We start from the raw sequence: 20100 nt of genomic DNA, 5'->3' as shown, positions 1-20100 counted from the left end.
AAATATAGCAAATATTTTATCACGGACTTTGCTGATCTCCTAGGCTCCGTTCTTTTTAAGTATGGTTGTGTTCTCATTGTCGGTGATTTTAACATACACACTTGCTGTAAGGATGACTCATTTGCTAAAGACTTCCTTGCCTTAACGGACTCTTTTAACCTGGCTCAGTGGGTTAATGACCCAACGCATGTTAAAGGACATACTTTGGACTTGGTTTTCTCATATGGTCTGGACATTTGTATCAAGGATATAAGTGACGCTGGGATCTCGGATCATTTCCCAGTTATATTTGATACTGGCTTATGCACTAATGAACTACATCCTGCGGCTCCCCTTCGCCCGCTACGTGTAATTAATGCTGAAGCGATGTCAAACTTCTCTATGTCTTTCTTGGATTCTGCATCTGTCACTCTCGACTGTTGTTCTTTTCACTCGGTTGATGACTGTGCTAATTCCTTCCTATCGCTGATTTCTTCAATCCTTGATACTGTTGCCCCCATTAAGATGAAGCGCCCTAGAACCTACTCTCAGTGTTGGCTTAATGACACTACGCGCGCCTTACGTCGCGTGTGTCGGCGCGCTGAGAGAAGGTGGAAAAAAGATAAACTTCAGGTTTCCCATGACATGCTACGGACTAGCCGCTTAAAATTCCAAAGTGCTGCTAAAACGGCCAAAGCGTCCTTCTTGTCCAAAATCATCCTGGCCAATGACCATAACCCCCGTACCTTATTTAAAATTTTTAACTCTGTGGTTAACCCTTCCCCGGACATGCCTTTAATTCATTCTCAGGGTCTTTGTGAGCGATTTCAAACTCACTTTTTAAAAAAGGTCTCATCTCTTAAGTCCTCCCTTCCCCCTGCTTTATATCCTCTCCCCATTCCTGAGTGCATTTCAACTTTCCACCAGTTTGAGCCTGTGTCACTTTTGACTCTTAAGCGGCTAGTTGCTCAAATGAATAACACCAATACTGTGCTTGACATTCTTCCATCTCGTTTAGCTAAGGACTGTTTTGATGTAATCGGACCTAGTATCCTATTTCTTATGAACTTTTCCTTGCTCTCAGGCTGTGTTCCTTTGTCCTTTAAGCATGCTGTAGTCCACCCGATTCTTAAAAAAAGAAATTCTGACTGTTATGACCTTTCAAACTATAGACCGATCTCTAAGCTTTCGTTCTTGTCCAAGATCCTGGAGAGACTAGTTCTCTCCCAACTCCAGGCGTACTTGGACACGAACAATATTGCTGAGAAATTTCAATCTGCCTTTAAGCCATTGCATAGCACTGAAACAGCGTTGGTTAGAGTTCTTAATGATATTCTTGTAATCACTGATACTGGACGCTCTATGGTCCTAGTTTTACTGGACCTCTCTTCGGCCTTTGATATGGTAGACCATAACATTTTATTACTAAGACTTGAGCACACTGTGGGTATTAGAGGCACTGCCCTCGACTGGTTTAAATCATACCTCGCTGATAGATCCTTATCAGTTCACTTAGGCACCTTCTCCTCTTCCTCCGCTCCGGTCTGTTGTGGTGTGCCTCAAGGATCAGTTTTAGGCCCTATTCTCTTCTCATTGTATTTGCTCCCTCTAGGCACAATCTTTGAAAAATACAATATCGCCTTCCACTGTTATGCCGATGACATACAGATCTATTTTGAACTTACTGACGACCTTGCTGTGTCCCTGCACTACTTTCAAGAATGCATGCGGGAGGTCAAAGAATGGTTCCTGAGTAATTCCCTCGTTTTAAATGATAAGAAGACTGAGATTGTGGTGTTCAACAGTAAAATCCCTCGTGCCCAACTCTGTGCTGCCCTGGGTTCCTTTGCTAGTTTTTCTTGTGACTATGTCAGTAACTTGGGTGTACTGCTGGATAGCTCGCTCAAACTCGATAAGCAAGTGTCTGCTGTAGTGAGATCTAGCTTCCACCAACTGCGCCTTATCTCTAAGGCTAGGCATTATATTCCGCATGAGGACCTGGAGAAGCTTATTCACGCTTTTGTGACCTCCAGGTTGGATTATTGTAACTCCTTGTACTATGGTCTTCCCTCTTCTCTTCTTCTTAAACTGCAAACAGTCCAAAATGCAGCAGCCCGCCTTTTGACTGGTACCAGGAAATTTTGCCATATTACCCCTGTCCTAGCTAGCCTGCATTGGCTGCCCATAAAGTACCGTATTCAATTTAAAATATTACTCCTTACTTTCAAAACTATTAATAAATTAGCGCCAAGTTATCTTAGTGAACTTCTCAAACCACATACTCCTGCTAGAACACTCAGATCTGCCACTCAACTACTTCTGACCCAACCCAGATCTCGACTGAAGTCCCGGGGTGACCGTGCGTTTGCTCTGGCTGCCCCGGTACTGTGGAATACCCTTCCTCTCGACCTCCGCGCATCTGACTCCATTGCACTGTTCAAATCACGATTAAAAACCCACTTATTCAATCTTGCCTTTCCCTCTAGTTAATATTTCTTTTATGATTTTATATCATGCACTTCTATGCTCATTTAAATTCTTGTTTGCTCTGTACCTGTTGCTTTCCTATGTATTAGTGACAGTTATCTGTTTGCATATTTAGTACTTGCTTTGGTCCTATTTCTATTATCCTCCTCCTATACTTTATTTTACTTGTTAAGCACCTTGGCATACCCTTGGTTTTTAAGTGTGCTTTATAAATAAAGTTTATTATTATTATTATTATTATGTAATTCTTGAAGGAGTGGCACCAATGGAAATTAAGTGTGTGTTGAAATACCTTGTTTTATCTGGAAATTTGGATTTGGACTTGTTTAATTCTGCCATGCAGAACTTTCCTTTTTCATCAGTGGACATACGTGACAAGCCTTCACCAATTAGTATTGCTACTTTAGCTTCAAGTGACAACAGACTCAAACAATCCTCTGGACAAATGCTTATATTGATCAAGATTGTGCCATTCTTATTGTACAGTGTTGTAGAGAAAAATCCCTTTATCCAGTTTATTTTGGATTTAATTGAAATTGTTAAAATACTTTTTGCCCCAGTTGTGTCTTTACAAACTGTGTCCAAACTAAAAAAAATGATAGAAGATCATCTTAAACAATTCAGGCAACTATTCCCAGAAAAAAATGTAATACCAAAGCAACATTACATGCTGCATCTTCCCTCTCAAATTATTGCCCTGGGACCTGTAATACGTCATATGTGCATGAGATTCGAGTCTAAACACAGTTTTTTTAAACAATGGTCATCCAAATTAAACTTTAAGAATGTGTGCAAGTCTCTTGTAAACCACAATCAGCTGCTGGAGTGTTGCCAAAGTGAAGCAGGAACTGAGCATCCGATATTTGTAAATGAGAAAGAACTAGGTCCTGTATCAGAGGTTGCTAATATGGACCATTTGCAATCAAAGGTTGTAGATTTTTTGGGGATTGAAGATGCTATACATCATGCCGTTAGAGTAAAGTGGCTTATTTTACATGGAAACAAATACATCTGTGACAGGTCTCTTATACTCATTTCAGCAAATGGTTTAAACCCTATCTTTGGACTTGTAAAAAACATTTTTATTGTTAATAGTGTACTTTATTGTTTTGAATACCAGGTGTATGAAACCTTGGGTTTCAACAAAGACTTTCTTGCCTATGAAATTGCAATTCCCAACCTTGCCCAAGCAACTGAACTGACTGATGTTGAAGACCTACTTGATTTTACGTCATATTACCCAGTCAATTTCAGAAACAGTGTCTATGTTATGACAAAATATAACCTTGAAGATGTCCTTTCTTTAAAAACCTGAAATAAATACCTTCCAATGAGTGACTTTCTTATTTCAAGGAAAAAGGTGAATGTTTCTTATTTTGAGATAATTTTTGTTTTACACTCTATCTAAAAGCTATTTTTGCTTGAAATAAATGTAAAATGGTTCATTTTTAGATATACAGACTAAATAAGGAAAAAAGTAATATATACTTGAAACAAGTCTAATCATCTAACACATGAGACTGGAAACTAGCTTGTAATGTTCAAAACAAGATGGACAAGATAATCTGGCTAAAATTAAGACAATAAATCTTGTCAAGCTACAAGGAATTTGCAGTGTAGTTCCTCTTTTAATTAACTCTATTAGGGCTTGCACGAGGGCATTTGTTCTTACATGCATTGGTATTCATATCACATGTCCTGAAGTCCAGAAAACCAAGAAGGCTCTCAGAGAAAACCACTCTGTTGGTGAGAGCAGATCAATATCTAAGCTGTCTATTATTATCTCCAACCAAACTGGGAACCTAAAAATGATTTTCACAAGTTAATGACCTTTCCTAAATATCAGCACAAGAGACCTGGCCTGTTTATGTTAGCTTAGATCAATCTGACACAGATTGTGTGGCCCTGAACATGTTCTTTGTAATCATATCAGTCCAGATAAACTAAAAACAATCTTTGACTGTGACTGTGATCAGCACCTCCAAGCATGTGGCAAGCCAAGCAACAGCCGAAATCCACTGTAGAAAAAAAAAAGATGTATTATTTTTTCATGACTTTGCGTGCAGTATCGTTAACTTAAGTTTCACATTGAATGGGTAGTTGTTTTTTAACAGCCCAGCTGAGCAGTTCATGAGCCTCATATTGGGCATCATGCCTTGCAACTTGGCAGTCTGGCATAGCTCCCCAGGCCACCAGCAAGCTCTTGTTGTTTTTTTATATTCTCACTTCAGCAGCAAGAGCCATCAAAGATAAAAGCACAGTTGCTCTTTGTCACACAGAGACAACAGTCATGAAATTTTAAAAGCTAGAAGTACCAATCTAGTAGTGGAGAAAAAAAATGCTCCCTGAGCAGAACTTAAATTCAATGGCACAGATTCAGGCAAATAAAACATATAAGACTATCTATTAGTGGACAGATTGGGGTTGTTACAGTGTCTCTTATGCATTCTCTTTAAATATAATATACAAACAAATTGACTGGGGAAAACATAAAAAATACATAAATAAGCAAAATCCATTAAAATCATCAAATAATATGAAGGTCCAAAACATCCCTGTTTGAAAGTCTTCACAACACTTTTGAAGTTGGGCACCAAGACACGAGTTCTACATCCTTTAAGTCTTGCAAGCTGCAAGCTGTTTTTTCCAGCATATTCGACAAATGCTTGATCAAACTGAAATCTGAGGAATTTGAAGGCCAAGTCAACACCTTGAACTTTTTGTCATGTTTTTCAAACCATTTCTAAACTGACAGGGTGCACGGCCCTGCTGAAAGGGGACACCACCATCAGATAATATCAATGCCATGAGGAAGTGTCTCGTACATCACTATGACTTTGTCTGTTTGCCTTTTTCCCCATAGTGCAACCAATTGCCATTTCTTCCCCAGACAAATTATACACATGCGACCCGCTGTCCACAAGATGTTAAAGATAACGTGATTCATCACATGAGGTCACATTCGTCCACTGATCCCTCGGGCACCCGTGACCCTGTCGGCAGTTCACCGGTTGCCCTTCCTTGGACCACTTCTGGTAGGCACTGAAGACTGAGAACCCCCACAAGACCTATCGTTTTGTAGAAGCTATGACCCAGACATCAACCTAACATAATGTGACCCTTGTTAAAGTCATTCAAATCCTCACCTTTTTTTTCCTGCTTACAATACATCAGCTTCCCTATTCCCTTTCCCTCTGTAAGGCATGGTACTGCGTTACTACTGCAAAAAAAATCAAAAAGCAGTATTTTTGCTCGTCTTTCAACAAAAACATGACAATGAATTGACCTTGGTCAGCAAGGCAGAAGAAAATTATTTTCTACAGGTATTTTTTTTAAAGTAACATTACCAAGTCATTAAGAAATGTGCATTTTATTCCTCATCTTACAGTTGTCTGTTTTGCCTGACCTTAACAGCACCAAACGCATATATAATCAGCTCATTTCCACATTTGATAAATCTTTAACATTTCTGCATCATAAATTATGTGAATGTTGCATATCTGGTCAATTTTAACAGTCAGTTATTTTAATACTTAAATTAAAAAATTATTTTTTCTTCAAAATAATGATGAAAAGCCCCGAACAGAACACACTATCAAAAACAGAAACAGTAGAAGCGCCTTTTAAACAGACGCTTTACAAAACTGGTTTTGAAAGCACTCCAGTGCAAAGTACGCACGCAAGCTGATCTGCTCGTCTCCTTCAGCACACTGCAGTCCGTTAATGGCTACCGAACGCAATCCAAAACCTCTACAAGGATGCTGTTCATAGCTGGGCAATGTCTCCAGGGCTCTCATTCACAACTCAGCATCACTGTGAACTCATTTCTAAGCCACACAGGATGCTTCGCGCTCCTCATTCGGTCAGAGATGACATGGTTTCAAAGGTCACACTGTTTTCTGTATGAGAGGTCTGCTGGGCTCACAAATAGAAATCGCGAGTGCGCGAGCCTCCAGTGTTTTGTGCGTAAACGTATACAGGTCAGTGGGTGTACTAAATGTGTATTACGTATCTGTACCTGTGTTTGCAGATGCGGCTGTACATGAATACCTCAGAACAAAACACGGACCTGCTATCTGAGTGGGGTTTTTGTGTATGTATGTATGTATGTATGTGTGTGTTCCAGATCTTCATACAGCCCCCTGTAGAGATCAGTGGGGCATGCAGAGGAGTGTCTGTTCCTACCAGCACACGCTGAAGCTGAGCTGACAGCGCACACTGTTCAGTGACTTGGATATGAAAAAGAATATTGGGCAGCTTAAGGCGGTCTTAGAATTCGAAACGCACGGTCCCAAGTCACTCCACTATTGTCTCTCTTGATCTTACAGATGCCACAAAATTAGCAGCGGGCATCTCTGGATTACAACTCTCGCTTACAAACTCTCAGTTGTCTCGATATAACGATTCAAAGCTATTCCCAGAAACTACCCAAACCTGTAGTGCTGCCTTCTATTATTCACCATCTCTTTCAAATTCGTATTCAAATTCTCTCTTTTCCCTTCATGCATCATTTACTGTCTTCTGGAGAACTGTCCTTTTCATCTAGTGCATAGCGTCTGTAGCTATTATAGAAAACATAAGGTCAGAATGACATCGTTTGTTAGTACCTTCCAAGACGCATATGACTGTTACTGGAAGTATTTTACTGAAATGCATATAATGTAAGTCTTCACACAGAGATCCTGGAGTGTTCGGTTCAAGGGACAAATACTGGGAACTAAAGACTCCTGCAGCCCTTTGTTATCTGCTTTAGTACCACAGACTGGAGTGCTGTTGTAGTCAATGTAACAATGTAAGAAACATTGCTTTTGGTGATAAAGACTGGATAGGAGTCGATATAGTCAGTTATAGCTTGAACAGAAGGCACTGAGGTTAACGAGAAGCTAATCAGTTACAGGATACCACTGTGTGATGATGGGTACTGGTTGGAATGAACACTTTAAAAATCTACACTCTTTAAACCATAAGACAGATGTGAAGCGATATAAAAACAGATGAAAACCCAATGTAAATTAATTTGTTAATTACATACATCTGAATGACTAATCAGAAATTATTTTCAGTACTGGTACATCTGTGACATTCAGGCTAAGAAAGTATAAAAACTAATTCTACTTGAGATTACAGCCTTTACTCTAATTATAAGCCAAAATGTCAGTCTTTATTCCTCGCTAAAGCAAATTTTTACAACTCCAGTGTTTCCTGACATCAAAGAGTGATGCAAGAGAACCTTCATTATTCAACACCGAGCAAAGTGGATTAATGAAAATATAACCTCAACATCCGATTAACGTGCACCTGAGTCTTTATTGGAAGTGATTGCGGCAGCAATCTGGCAGCTATAGTAAAAGCGAATGATTTTCTCTGTCTTTCGGTTGCTTTGTTGAATTCAAAGAGCTAATATTCCAATGGATTTTTGACAAGTATATTATACAGGGACAATTTACATGTTACTGTTTTTGTTTAAAGAAGACAGAAGGCCTCCAGTATGGCATTTGCACTCAGCATAGTCTCGAGCATCGCTGCTCTTCTAAACAAATGTATAAATCTTTACACTCTACCGAGTTTCCAGCTGACACTTAATTAAATCCATTTAATTCATTTTTTAGGTGCACTGGTTTTTATTCATCATGGAAAAAAGTTCATTTTAGGAGTTCATGCACAGTAAATATGAGTATTTTTGATCAAAACAGTTTTTTTCCTCCCGTTATCTCTCTCCTATGTTCTTTCCATAAGCCCCCTATGAATTCTAATTTTTTCAGCCTTACTTCTTCTATTTGTCTCTCTTCTCTTCTTCCCTTTTCGGTTTCAGCCTATAACTAAACCCTGAAGAAACATTCCCCCAGGTTCCCATCAGCACCACTTCACACCGACTGTGTAGTGACATCCCTCTGCAGTATAGCCTGACATCCTGTCAGTCACATGCATACAAAAGCACACAAAATTGTATGCATAGTTTCATGCGTGTACACGAATAGACTCTGGATATAAAGGGAACATGTATACACAGAACACTAAACAATGTTATAGATCCCCCTATTTATAACAAAATGCTACGGGCAGTATCATAAATTGACTCTGTATACATACAGCGACAAAGAAAGACAAAGCAAAACAGAGACTCATCCATACACCAACGCTGAGTAAGAGTGGATCCATCCTCAAACACACACGAAAACAGACTTTGTATGGCACGCTGAGAGGAAGTGTACAGTGGCTGTCACAGCTACTGTCACGGTCAGCCTTTCTCAATATGCTCTGCTCACTATAAACCCAATCTACAACAGTCAATATTTACAGCCAGCCAGTGGAGATGATCCCTGTTGCTAAAACCAACCATTTTACTACACCTGCTGCTTTGGCTAATTAGACACATTTGTCTTTCATTTATCCAAGCTTGAAGTGTGGGAAAGTCATCAAAGAAAAGCAAGCAGCAGCCGTCGTTTTCAATTTCACTCGACGACTCGAGCTGAGAAAAAAAAAGGAAAAAAAAGACAAAGAAAAAAGAAACAAATATCAACAACAACTTTTTTGGCCCTTTCTTCATGTCTGAATTTGTGAGGGAAATCTGGTAAATTGGCTGTCAGTCTGTGACGATAGCCAAAGCTTTGTTCGATGTTCATCTTCTAGCGAATAAGCAGAAAATAAACATAGGTGAAAGTTTCACAGCACTTGACTATCTTGACTATCTTCCTCATGGCATGTCCCACCAGAAACTGCATCTCTAAGTGGGCTTGGGAACGCCTCAGTGTTCCCCTGGAGAACCTGGAGGAGGTGGCTAGGGCTGCTGCTATTGTGACTCGACCCACCTAAGTGGAAAAAAATGTGTGGAAGGATGAATGGACAACTTTGCTAATTTCTTTTAAGCACTCCAACAGTTGTTTATGCAATTCCCCAACGCACCAACGCATACTGATATGGCTACATTTTGGCTAATTTGTTAGAAAACAGCTGCCCATTTAACACAGTGAAGTGTTTCTGTTCAACCATTCTTTGTTTGATGCTACACCGAAGCTTGAATAATGTTTTCACTGGAAATTACCACCTACATAAGTGAGTCATATGACACAAATAAATATTCAGGGTGTATAACTAATGCTACAGTGACATGAGGGAAAACAGTGGTTGGAAACCACAATTACTGTGACTTTGTGCAATGAACTTGTCTTTGAAGTAGCTGGTTTACTTCAAAGACAGGGATCAGGTCTTGTTGTGGCCATCTTCAAAGTGGCTTTGGTGCACCAGCATAGAAAGCAAAAAGATGAGTTAGTTTGAAATCAGTTTTCAATTAAATAGGGTCAAGTTGTCAACTACATGCCATCTGTTTGTGATAATGTGAGGATGAAGTATGTTACACTGACATAAAACTGGAAATCTGCTGGCTAAATACACAAAAATCCACAGAACAGGATTGTAACTGCAAGGTTGTTAGCAACCCTCTCTTTTATATACAACATGAATACACTAGTTGGTTGTGTTACCTACTGCGAAGAGATGCATTGCAGATGAGTTGCAGATTGGTGCAGACTGACTGCAACATGATGGCAATCTGTCTGTGTTTATAAATTAGCAGTTACTTGCAGACCTTCTCCAATCTGTCCAAGTGTGACTGTAGACAATTATTTAAATGGTAAATGGCCTGTATTTATATAGCGCTTTTCTAGTCCCTAAGGACCCCAAAGCGCTTTACATATCCAGTCATCCACCCATTCACACACTGGTGATAGCAAGCTACATTGTAGCCACAGCCACCCTGGGGCGCACTGACAGAGGCGAGGCTGCCGGACACTGGCGCCACCAGGCCCTCTGACCACCACCAGTAGGCAACGGGTGAAGTGTCTTGCCCAAGGACACAACGACCGAGACTGTCCAAGCTGGGGCTCGAACCGGCAACCTTCCGATTACAAGGCGAACCCCCAACTCTTGAGCCACGATCGCCCCATTTAAGGACAAGTTGCCTCCCAGTAGGTGATCCCTGCAATCGCTATGAAAAGTGCAATGACTAAAGGCATCGCTAAACCTCTTGGTGACCATTTAGTCTCGACAACTACCTGCAATCAGTTGCAAGAAATCTGCAACCTGTTGACTGTAGAGCAAAGAGTTTGGAGTCTTGGTGATTGCCTGCTTGAGTGAACAGTGTTGTTGTCAATTTCCAGTTTGTTCTCCTTTTCATCTCTTGTCCCTGCGTCTAAACTCTAATCATCTTTTGTCAATGCCCCTCTCAAATTTTGGCCCTGGTGAGTCTTGTACCACTTCACTCTACATGAAACAGATAAAATCACACTTTTGAAAATATCTTGTCAGCCCACAGTGCATTGCTTTGCTCTGCAGAGCCTGTTCACACTACAAAATAATCTGCACAGGATGCCAGGATGGTCAAGTCAGGTGTAGAATTACTGTTAAAACCATCTGGTGTGACCTTGGCTCAGAGCACAAATGGGAGGGTTCTGGTATGTAATAATCATGCTGAGATTGCAGGGGCTTCAGCTTCCTTCACCTTTCTTCCCTTTTTTCTCTCTCCGTCTCTTTTTTGTCAAACACTACACCAACAAAGACCTAATGTTTTCCCTTTTTTGAAATCAAATTAACTTTTTTTCTAATTGAGATAAGTGCCGTGGGCATTAGAAGTAGGTCTATAGATGCTTGGGGGAAAATGCCCAATTTGCTATAGCAAAATCACCTCAATGAATTTATCTAATGGGCAAAGTAAAAACTGAATTTAAATTAATTTCCTCATTATTCATGTTCAATGTCTCAATAATGGAGCAATTAACAGAGGCTCCTTAATTGCTGGAAGCAATTAAAGCTGTGAAATTACATGTTCAAATAGTTTTGGGCAGTGGGATCAGACTGGAAACATGATTTAATTAAACTGCTCATTATTAAGGAACTTATCTGCAATATCTCGGGGTTATCAATGAGTAACGATATGAAAGAAGGGAAGAATTTTATTCACATCTGCACAGAAGAAAAAACATTTTACATTTGTGTCACTTTCCCTTATTTATCTCCCAAAATTGTTTCATTGTAACTGCCTGAAACAGTTGCTGAACTCCACAGTGGGAGACTTGGGCTTTCAAAGGGATACAAACGCACTAATGAAAACACAAATCTAGCACATTCCTGCAGCTCTAAAACCATACTGATGGGGATATTAATGGAAGATGCTGCTACCAAGAGAGAATAAAGAGAAGACAAAGTGAAGTTATAAAACAAACACGCAAAAACAAATGGAGCTTACATGTAATAATGATGTGAATTGTAGAAAGTTTTTTTTTTTTCATCAGCTTCTAAACAGGTCAAAACTTTTTTTTTTAATCACCCACATGAGAAATTTCTGGTGGAGAAACTAAAATGCAAAAAAAGAAAAAAAGAAAAAAGAAACTGAGCGGGGGTGTAGCGCAACTCACCACCAAGCAAAATTACTGCAGCTCCGCTGACAGCAGAGAGCAGACAATCTGTTTAAGATACAGTCTATGCAGCTACAGTAAACTGACAGCATCCCATCCTTCGATCACTGCTCCTAGTCAATATCACAGTCGGGCCCAGAAATATTTATTAAAGGAAGAGCAGATTTTATTTTTTTTTATTTACTATGTGCACGCTGGAAAAGGCGAGAGGGAGAAGGGTGAAAGAAATTGGCACTCAAACAAACCTGGATGGATTCTGTGCAGTTAATTAAGATAAAACGATTCAATTCTAGAGAGATTGAGGCAGCGATTCAGCGCGCGTGGCACGTGGGGGCCATTCTGATTAGCAGCCAGCCAGCGCATTCCTCGACATTTTGATGCGAGACAATCTTTTGCATTTTCAATTACACACTCCAACAGCCCTCTAACTACCAAAACCAAGCTGATTTGCATGATTGAAATATAATTATGGTGTGCCAAAAACACAGTTCTGTTTTGGTTTCTGTTACAATCCTTTTCACCCTGCCCTGCTTTCCCACTGAAATCAATCTCCAGTGACAGGCCTATAAGCCAATACATCAAGATAAAAGTTTGACTCAAAGCAAAATAATAAAACTAATGAGAACCTTTTCTGAATTAGTTTAAATAAGGACCATAAACTGTAACTGAACGGTTTCTAGCCTAACAATGCAGTAAATGTAATTGCTGATAGAGCTAATGGCTATTATTATTTCTAAGCAGCACCAAATTGAATGAAATATAAAGATCTGAATAAAATTGGAGTCATATTTCAATATTTCAGAAGGACTTTTGTCTCCGGGTGTCAACTTGGGGGCCTGAGTTATTGTTTGTGCCTCTTTGAATCACTATTCCAACTTAGCAAGGACACCTGACCGCTGGTGTCAGTCGTCAATTTTATGTTACCTGTGGTAATAGCTTCCAGAGTGATGGAAAGACAACTTCACTACGAATCTGGGATCAAGCCAAATATGCCTCTTTTTAAAGTATTTTTGAGACCTTTTGGTCTTAGCCAAACAGCTCAGGGCAGATTTTAACCCAAGCCTCTGCAATAGTGTTAGGGTCACGTGCTCAACTCTATGAACTACAGCAATGTCTATGCAAAATTTAACTAATCAGATGACTTCAAAAGTGATTGGTAAGTAACTGAAATGACAATTTCCTTTAAATTTTGAATGTGCCAATGAGCTGTCCACTTATAGCAACGGAGATCTTTGGTATTTTAATTGTCAGTTTCTAGAAGTAATCTAAAGACATTTTGTTAGCAAATGCTCACCAAAAAGGACCTCCGACTAGTTGTACTGTTTTTTGATGGGGCCTGCAGATGCCATATGGTTAAGCCATTCCCACAACAGGTCAACAGTTGTGAAATCAGTGACTGACAGAATACTGGGTGAATGCTACTTTTGATATGTTTAATGTCTTATAAATGTCTTGTTTTTGGCTGTTATAACCCAAACTACAACTAATAAGATTTCTCTGTACATGTTTTTTTTCCTAATCCTCCTTTGTTCAGCGCGGGCATTATTTTACCCATTTTGACCTTTTTTCTTACTGGCTAGTCTCAGATGACTTCATTTGCAACTGCCTGGAAGGCCAGCATCCATTAAAACTGGTGCTTTGCGGGTACCATTTGAGCGGCTCCAAGGCATTTGTTTCTCAAACTGCAAGACAGTGATGTAGTTGTCCCCTTGCTTAGTTTTGCACTGCTCAGTGATCTGAAACTTTGATCTCTGCATGTTTTGTGGTTAGAAGCTAGTCTGAGCTGTTCTGTGAAGTGAGTAGCATACACAATTTAATAAAAGCTTCAGTGTTTTTGGCATTTTTCTATACATAACAGCCTTCATTTCTAAAACCAATAATAATCTAATGAGTTTCAGAAGAAAGTTCTTTTTGTTACCATTTTGAGTGTATAATCAAACCCACAAGGGCTGATGCTCCACACAACAAAGCCAAATTTACTGCTTCTTTAATGAGCGCAACAGTTTTCGACTGCACTGACATAGCTAAAAGAGTTTTTCTAATGAGCAATTAACCATTTAACATATTGAAGTTGATTTAGGTAACATAGGGTGTCATTTGAACACAGAAGTGGAGGTTATTGAAAATGAGCCTCTGAATTCCATGTGGATAATCCATTAAATAAGAGATAGTAGTGATAATTAATAAGTAATCATTCATTTTCATGAATTTTTGACATTGTAATTTTTTTAAATTTAATAATTGTGTGTGTGTGTGTGTGTGTGTGTGTGTGTGTGTGTGTGTGTGTGTGTGTGAGACAGAGAGAGAGAGAGAGAGAGAGAGAGGGAGAGAGAGAGATGGGAGAGACACAGAGGTAAAGGACATTGGGAAGAAAAAAGTTAAGTGAGTGTTTTTTGACATGTTGACATGAAACTGCTCTGTATGCCCCACTGGCTTTCCCTTCTGCTTAGTCAGGATATTTATTCATAGAACCAATAGAGGCAGAGCAGATGGCTGTTATGACACTGTCATATTTTTTCATGGGTCACTGAGCAGCTCCTTGGCATTAATCTGCTGTCTGTTAGCAGCATGCTGGTCATTTCCCTGCAACACACACACACACCTGTAAAGGCGAGGGTTTCGCACCTGGACACAGATGGTATTTACAAACTATTTCAATTACTATCAGCTGGGACAAGTGCTGCAGTGATCGTTCAGCAACTGGATGCTTGATTATGTGTTAGCGTGCGCGTGTATTTCAAACACATTGATTTGAACATGCAGGGTCAGCTCTTGTTGTTGTCGTCGTACACTAAAAGGTTAGGATGTAATCTTTAACACTTAATGAGGAAAATTAGTGGCCAAATGCTGTTTATTTATTTCCCAGCTGGTGACAGCAGTGACCTATGATAGAAGTGATTAGTAGGCAGAAGCATTAGTTGACAAGTTTCTACAGAAACTGTAGCTTGAAGCAAGCAGGCTCTACAAACCCTAATATGATGTCCAAGAATAGGATACATTTCTGATAATCACCTAACAGCTACCTGACTTTACAGGTTTAATTTAATATTTGCTTTGGATTTGTTGTTGCCATTGTTACATAGTTATGTTATATACCATGCTCAATACAACACACAGCCAAGAACACTGTTATTGCTCCATATGGCACAAAACTGGGAAAAACACATATATATTTCTATGAGGTCATCATGACTCAAACCTTTGTACCCTGCCTTCAGTAATTTTATACATATATATATATATATATATATACATATATATATATACATATATATATATACATATATATATACACATATATATATACATATATATATATATACATATATATATATACATATATATATATATATATATGCGCACTGTGACAGGAAGTGTGACAAGACGTTCTTTAAGAAAAAGTGGTGAACAGTAACAGTAACATTAACGCAGGAACATCCTCCATATTCTGATGGGATGCCCTCTGGCAATACAGACTGACCTGACTCAGCAACCACAGTCTGCTGGGAAGCCCAACTCCAGCTTCAGCTATTGTTCTGTATTGTACAGACAACTTGCTACTGGTTTTTTATTGGTTAGTAAGTTAGGGGTTTTTTTAATAATGAAAAAACCCATGAATTGATTACGTTTTGTTTCAGACTCAAATTTGTAACGTTCTTTACTTTGTGCAGTAATGACAGTGGCATGACTGGCCAAGTGAAATTTATTTTTACTTTGACTTAACTCTGTCTAGAGTCATAGATGTAGTCTTGGAAGTTCACAAAGAGTTTAAAGTATGTTAAAGATTGGTTGAAAGTGGCCCGATCCCCCTGTTTCAGGTGTTATTTACTCTGTTTATTGGTCATTGGGCTGTTTACGATACGTGTAATATGTATCTTCTTCAGAGAGATGGCCGGTGGGAAACTTGATGCAATGCAGATTGTGGACTGCTTCTCTAAAAGCTGAGGCAAGACATCCAAGGTCATGTCGTCACTGAATGAGGAGCAGCTGCATGAATAGTTCTTTGACCCTAGTTTTCAAACAGTTTTCCCTAAGGCCTTGTCACAAACAGTGTGGCTTCTTTTTGCAGCCCCGGGGCTCAGTAAGATGCCTGGATGAAGTTGACTGTCTCTAGTTCTCTGATATAAAAGTACCAACAAAAGGTAGAGAAAAGTTCATACTGTGGGTTGTTGGCTTGCACGAGTGCTATGGTGCTGATGCAGGGTCCCATCTCCATTAGGGATTTAAATACCTTACATGTTGTCTCATTTACTACTGATTTTATCACTTTATTGTTTGCTGACACTTGTTTTTTAAGTATTTGTTCCTTCTTATGATCTTTGAGACAAAACCGTCTTCTTCGTTGAATTTTAGTCACTTTTTAAAATGCAAATCAAATACTCACTGAGATCTAATGGTCTCATTTGTTTGCATTACTTACACCAATGTCCCAATATTAATGTGCCAAATGATATGCTTATGTTAAATTACAGCACTTTTAAAGTTTTTTGTTTCAATTTAAGTACAAATGTATGATCATTAACATCGGTTGACATACACAAGCAGTTCCCCAAGTGTATTTTTATCCATCAGACCATCTTTCTGTGTGAGCAGAAATGAAACTTATGTTTGGGAGAAACGTGAAAATATAGGGAAAAAACGTTTTCTTTTTCCTATAAAGAAGACATTCTTGGTGGCTATCATTTTAGACTTGATGTAATTGTGTGCATCAATCCAGGTAAAATTACTGGATGCTTAAATAGCTACTAAGCACATTTGTTTATATTAGTGGACATTTTGATTTGTACTGGATAAATCTTGATGTTTTGATATTTGTATCCATATGCTTCTCATAATGAGCAACCCTTTGCGCAAACACACCCAAACACCCATTGATCATCACTTTTTTTTTTGTGTGACCTTGTCCGATGATGGACTCATTTCCCATTCAGAACCTGCCGGGGGGGCATTTTAATGTTCCTCCTCTTCCCACATCCCACAACATTCTTCTTCATTACAATTCTGCAACACCACGAACATGACCTGCACCAATAAAGTGTTCCATTAATTCGATCACAGCCCAGAATAGATTCTCAGCAATCTTTGTGCTGAGGCAAGGACTCGACACAATGCGATGCATTGTACCTACATTACCATACAAAAGAAATATAGAATAAGATTCTCTTATTTCACGCAGCCCCTCATCAGACACTTGCGCACACAACACAGCTGCATCAAAGCAAGAAATCAATTTATTTTCTGCTCTGCCTTATTCAGTCACCGCATGTAGTCCCCAAGTTTATGAAGACACACATTATAATTAGTCTACAAAGACTCACTGAATATTCAGTGGTCCAGATACACTGCCTCATTTTATCACAATGTGCATGAAAATAGATGAGTACATAACACAAGTTTGGGACTGATTTTTGATTAGCCAAGCCAAACAACACTGCGGTGCACCAAAATAGATCAGTATACATAATGAAAATTAGATGAAAATACATTAATTTTCCTTTCATACATAGCTTTGAAGGATGACCCATCCAAAAGTATTATATCACTAATAATACATAATAAGCTTGTTTGATGATTACATTATATTTAGTAGTTTAAGCCGCATTAAACTAATATCTTCGTAAAGCAAAATTAGGCTTGCAAAGCCCTTTGTCCTTTAATAACATCATCAACCCATCATTGTATGTGTTTCCTTTTGTATGAGGAAGAAAAGGGGAAAAAACATCCTTTACATTCAACTGAAAATTTGAAGCTCCCTGGCTATGCTGCGCCACAGTAGCATCACAGCCGCACAAAGCTCGACAAGCACTTATGCCCCCTCTCAGTGTCTGCTTGTCAGCGTCATACTACCAACAGAACTGTGTGCCCTTCATTTTTGTCCCTGCTCCCAGTTATGGGAAAGTGCATTGGGATTATGTACAGAATTCTGTGCGCAGTGCAGGAGCTTATACTTCACACCATAAGTCTGATTCCCATTGAGAAGCCTGTAATACCTCACCTGCAGAGCTAGATAAGCCCTCAGTCCTCCCTTTTATTTCTACCACTATTATTCTTCAGCGCACTATCAAATCAGGAAAATAAAGCTGAAAAAAAAAATCATTATGAAAGAAAAGCTTCAGGCAAATGGAAATACAGTGTCAATTTGTGACGCTAATATTCATGTACACACCTCATCCTGCATGTTTTGGATGCTGGAAGCACTGCAGGGAGTGCGGCAGGTTATTCAGCCGTAAATGTTTAACAGTTAAACTTACCTCTTACTGCATGATGTTAGTGTTGCATGCTGCCTCACTAACATCATAATCAGCTAGCCGATCATTCCTCTGACAGCTGGAAAGATAAAGTGTTCCTTTTTTCCCCTATAAAATTGCAGTCGGGGGTGGTGTTGGTGCAGAGGAAGTTTGACAGCAGGAAAAACGGGGGCTCGTGATTGATGGCTACCTCTCTAATCTTTTTTTCTCACGATTAGATCCACTGTATTCTTTAAACAAGCTAACTTAAAACAGTCAGTCGCCCTGTCGATTCATTCATAGGCAAATTTCAGCAAAAACAGTTTAAACAAATAGAAACTGTGATGTAATGACTATTGCTCTGAATCCACAAAGTAAAGCTTTTTGCCTGTGAATCTGTTAATTTCACAATTAAATTCCATTCATCAAATTTTAATTCAAAACAATCAATTTGAGGATGAGTTAATTGCTTCTAAACTAAAAAGCATTCTGATTTTCTCAAAAAGAAAAGATCAATGAAGTGACCCACCTACAAAAATGGTATTCTGACTCTACACAGCTGATGTGGCCCAAAATACTGACTGTCTACCATAGTTCTTTGATCTCCTTTCTGACCCACTTAATTAACCAGCCAGACCCATTACAAAACTATGAGAGTGTTTAATATAGCAAAGTGAGCCATAAATTTAAAAGCAGCATGGTGCCATTTCTTAGCTTTGATGAGCAGACAAGACTTTGTAAGCATGCAGTGCTGCGCTGATAGAAAACCGGCCAGGAAATGTTAGGTCATCACAATCCTGTGATTGTAGTACCCGCCTTAAGTGGGTTCGGGGGGGGGGATGGAGCACAAAAACATTTCTAAATGTAAATGCAATCCAGTGAGTTACCCATGGCATAATTTAATCATATCTACATATGAAAGAGCGTCTGTACGGCCTGTACGGCGTCATGATGGACGTGGTGGTATTTTGTTTTATAGGCTGGAGGAAATCCAACATAAGAATCTCAAGATAAAAGTTTACATCATGTTATCCAAGAACACACTTTAGAAGAGCGAGGAAACAGCAAACGGGTTTTGAAGTGTTTAATGAAAAACCTTCAAGTAATCAAAATGCAGTTTTTCAGTGCCACGATTCTTCAGAAAAGGTGATGCATATTTTGTTTTGGGTTTTTTTTACCTTCTCACATCTTTACTTGTAGCTTCAGCTCCTTCACTTGGTCCTGTTTTTTATGCTTCACTACCTTTTATTTTACCTTATAGAGGCAACATACCTGTCTCTAGAAGGGTTTGCCTCGATGGCATGCAGCATCTGCTTTAGATCATAAGCAATGCTCTGTTGCTTAGCACAGCTTTCTTTAATTTGTACGGCACACAGATGTCGAAGCAACTGTTGTTTGCGCCTTCTTTTGCCAAATAGAGCTAAAGGAAAGAAATCATCTACAAATGAACCTTCATAATGAGCTGCTGGACAAGGTATGCCATCTTCGAAGCAGGGCGCTACTTCCTGCCACAGCCTTGTAACAGTAACCAGGGGGCGGGACATCATAAGCTGTGTGCTAGTGTGGCAAGAGGCTAAAGAACAAACTGTACCCAGTCAGCTTTCTAATTAATCCTTTTTTCAGTGGTCGCATTCAACAAGCTTCAGCCATTGTTGCATGACTGTTTCATTCATTGACTGCCTGTCCTTCAACATGAATAAGAAGAGGTCAGAATCATAAACTGCGTAAAAGGCACAAGCTCTTGACAGCATTACTTCCTCAAATGCACCTGACTTTTCACTTTAACTATCCTCTGAGACAATTCTTAACCATACCTTTCCATTTTAGTTCTTTTTATTTAAGATCCAGAACTAGAAAAAAGTTTGGACGCAATATGCGAGTGCGTTTGAAGTTTTGACCAGTGCTGTACTCTCTAGAGTTTGCTCAACCTTATAACTGCAGGTTGCAATAAGACACCTTTGAGGGGAGGAGATTCTAAAAATATACCTAATCAATAC

The 20100-nt window shown here is 39.2% G+C and overlaps 1 protein-coding gene across 2 annotated transcripts in view; it reads right to left on the bottom strand.

Annotated features, from left to right (window-relative positions):
• LOC309711874 (transmembrane protein 132C) overlaps positions 1–20100 on the bottom strand; it is a 188275-nt gene that overhangs the window by 147564 nt on the left and 20611 nt on the right. The window lies entirely within an intron of this gene.

Source organism: Aulonocara stuartgranti, assembly GCF_965226115.1.
Source record: "Aulonocara stuartgranti genome assembly, chromosome: 7".
NCBI classification, from domain to species: Eukaryota; Metazoa; Chordata; class Actinopteri; order Cichliformes; family Cichlidae; genus Aulonocara; species Aulonocara stuartgranti.
The sequence above is the reverse complement of the archived record's forward strand: the minus strand, read 5'-3'. Positions and strand labels throughout refer to the sequence as shown.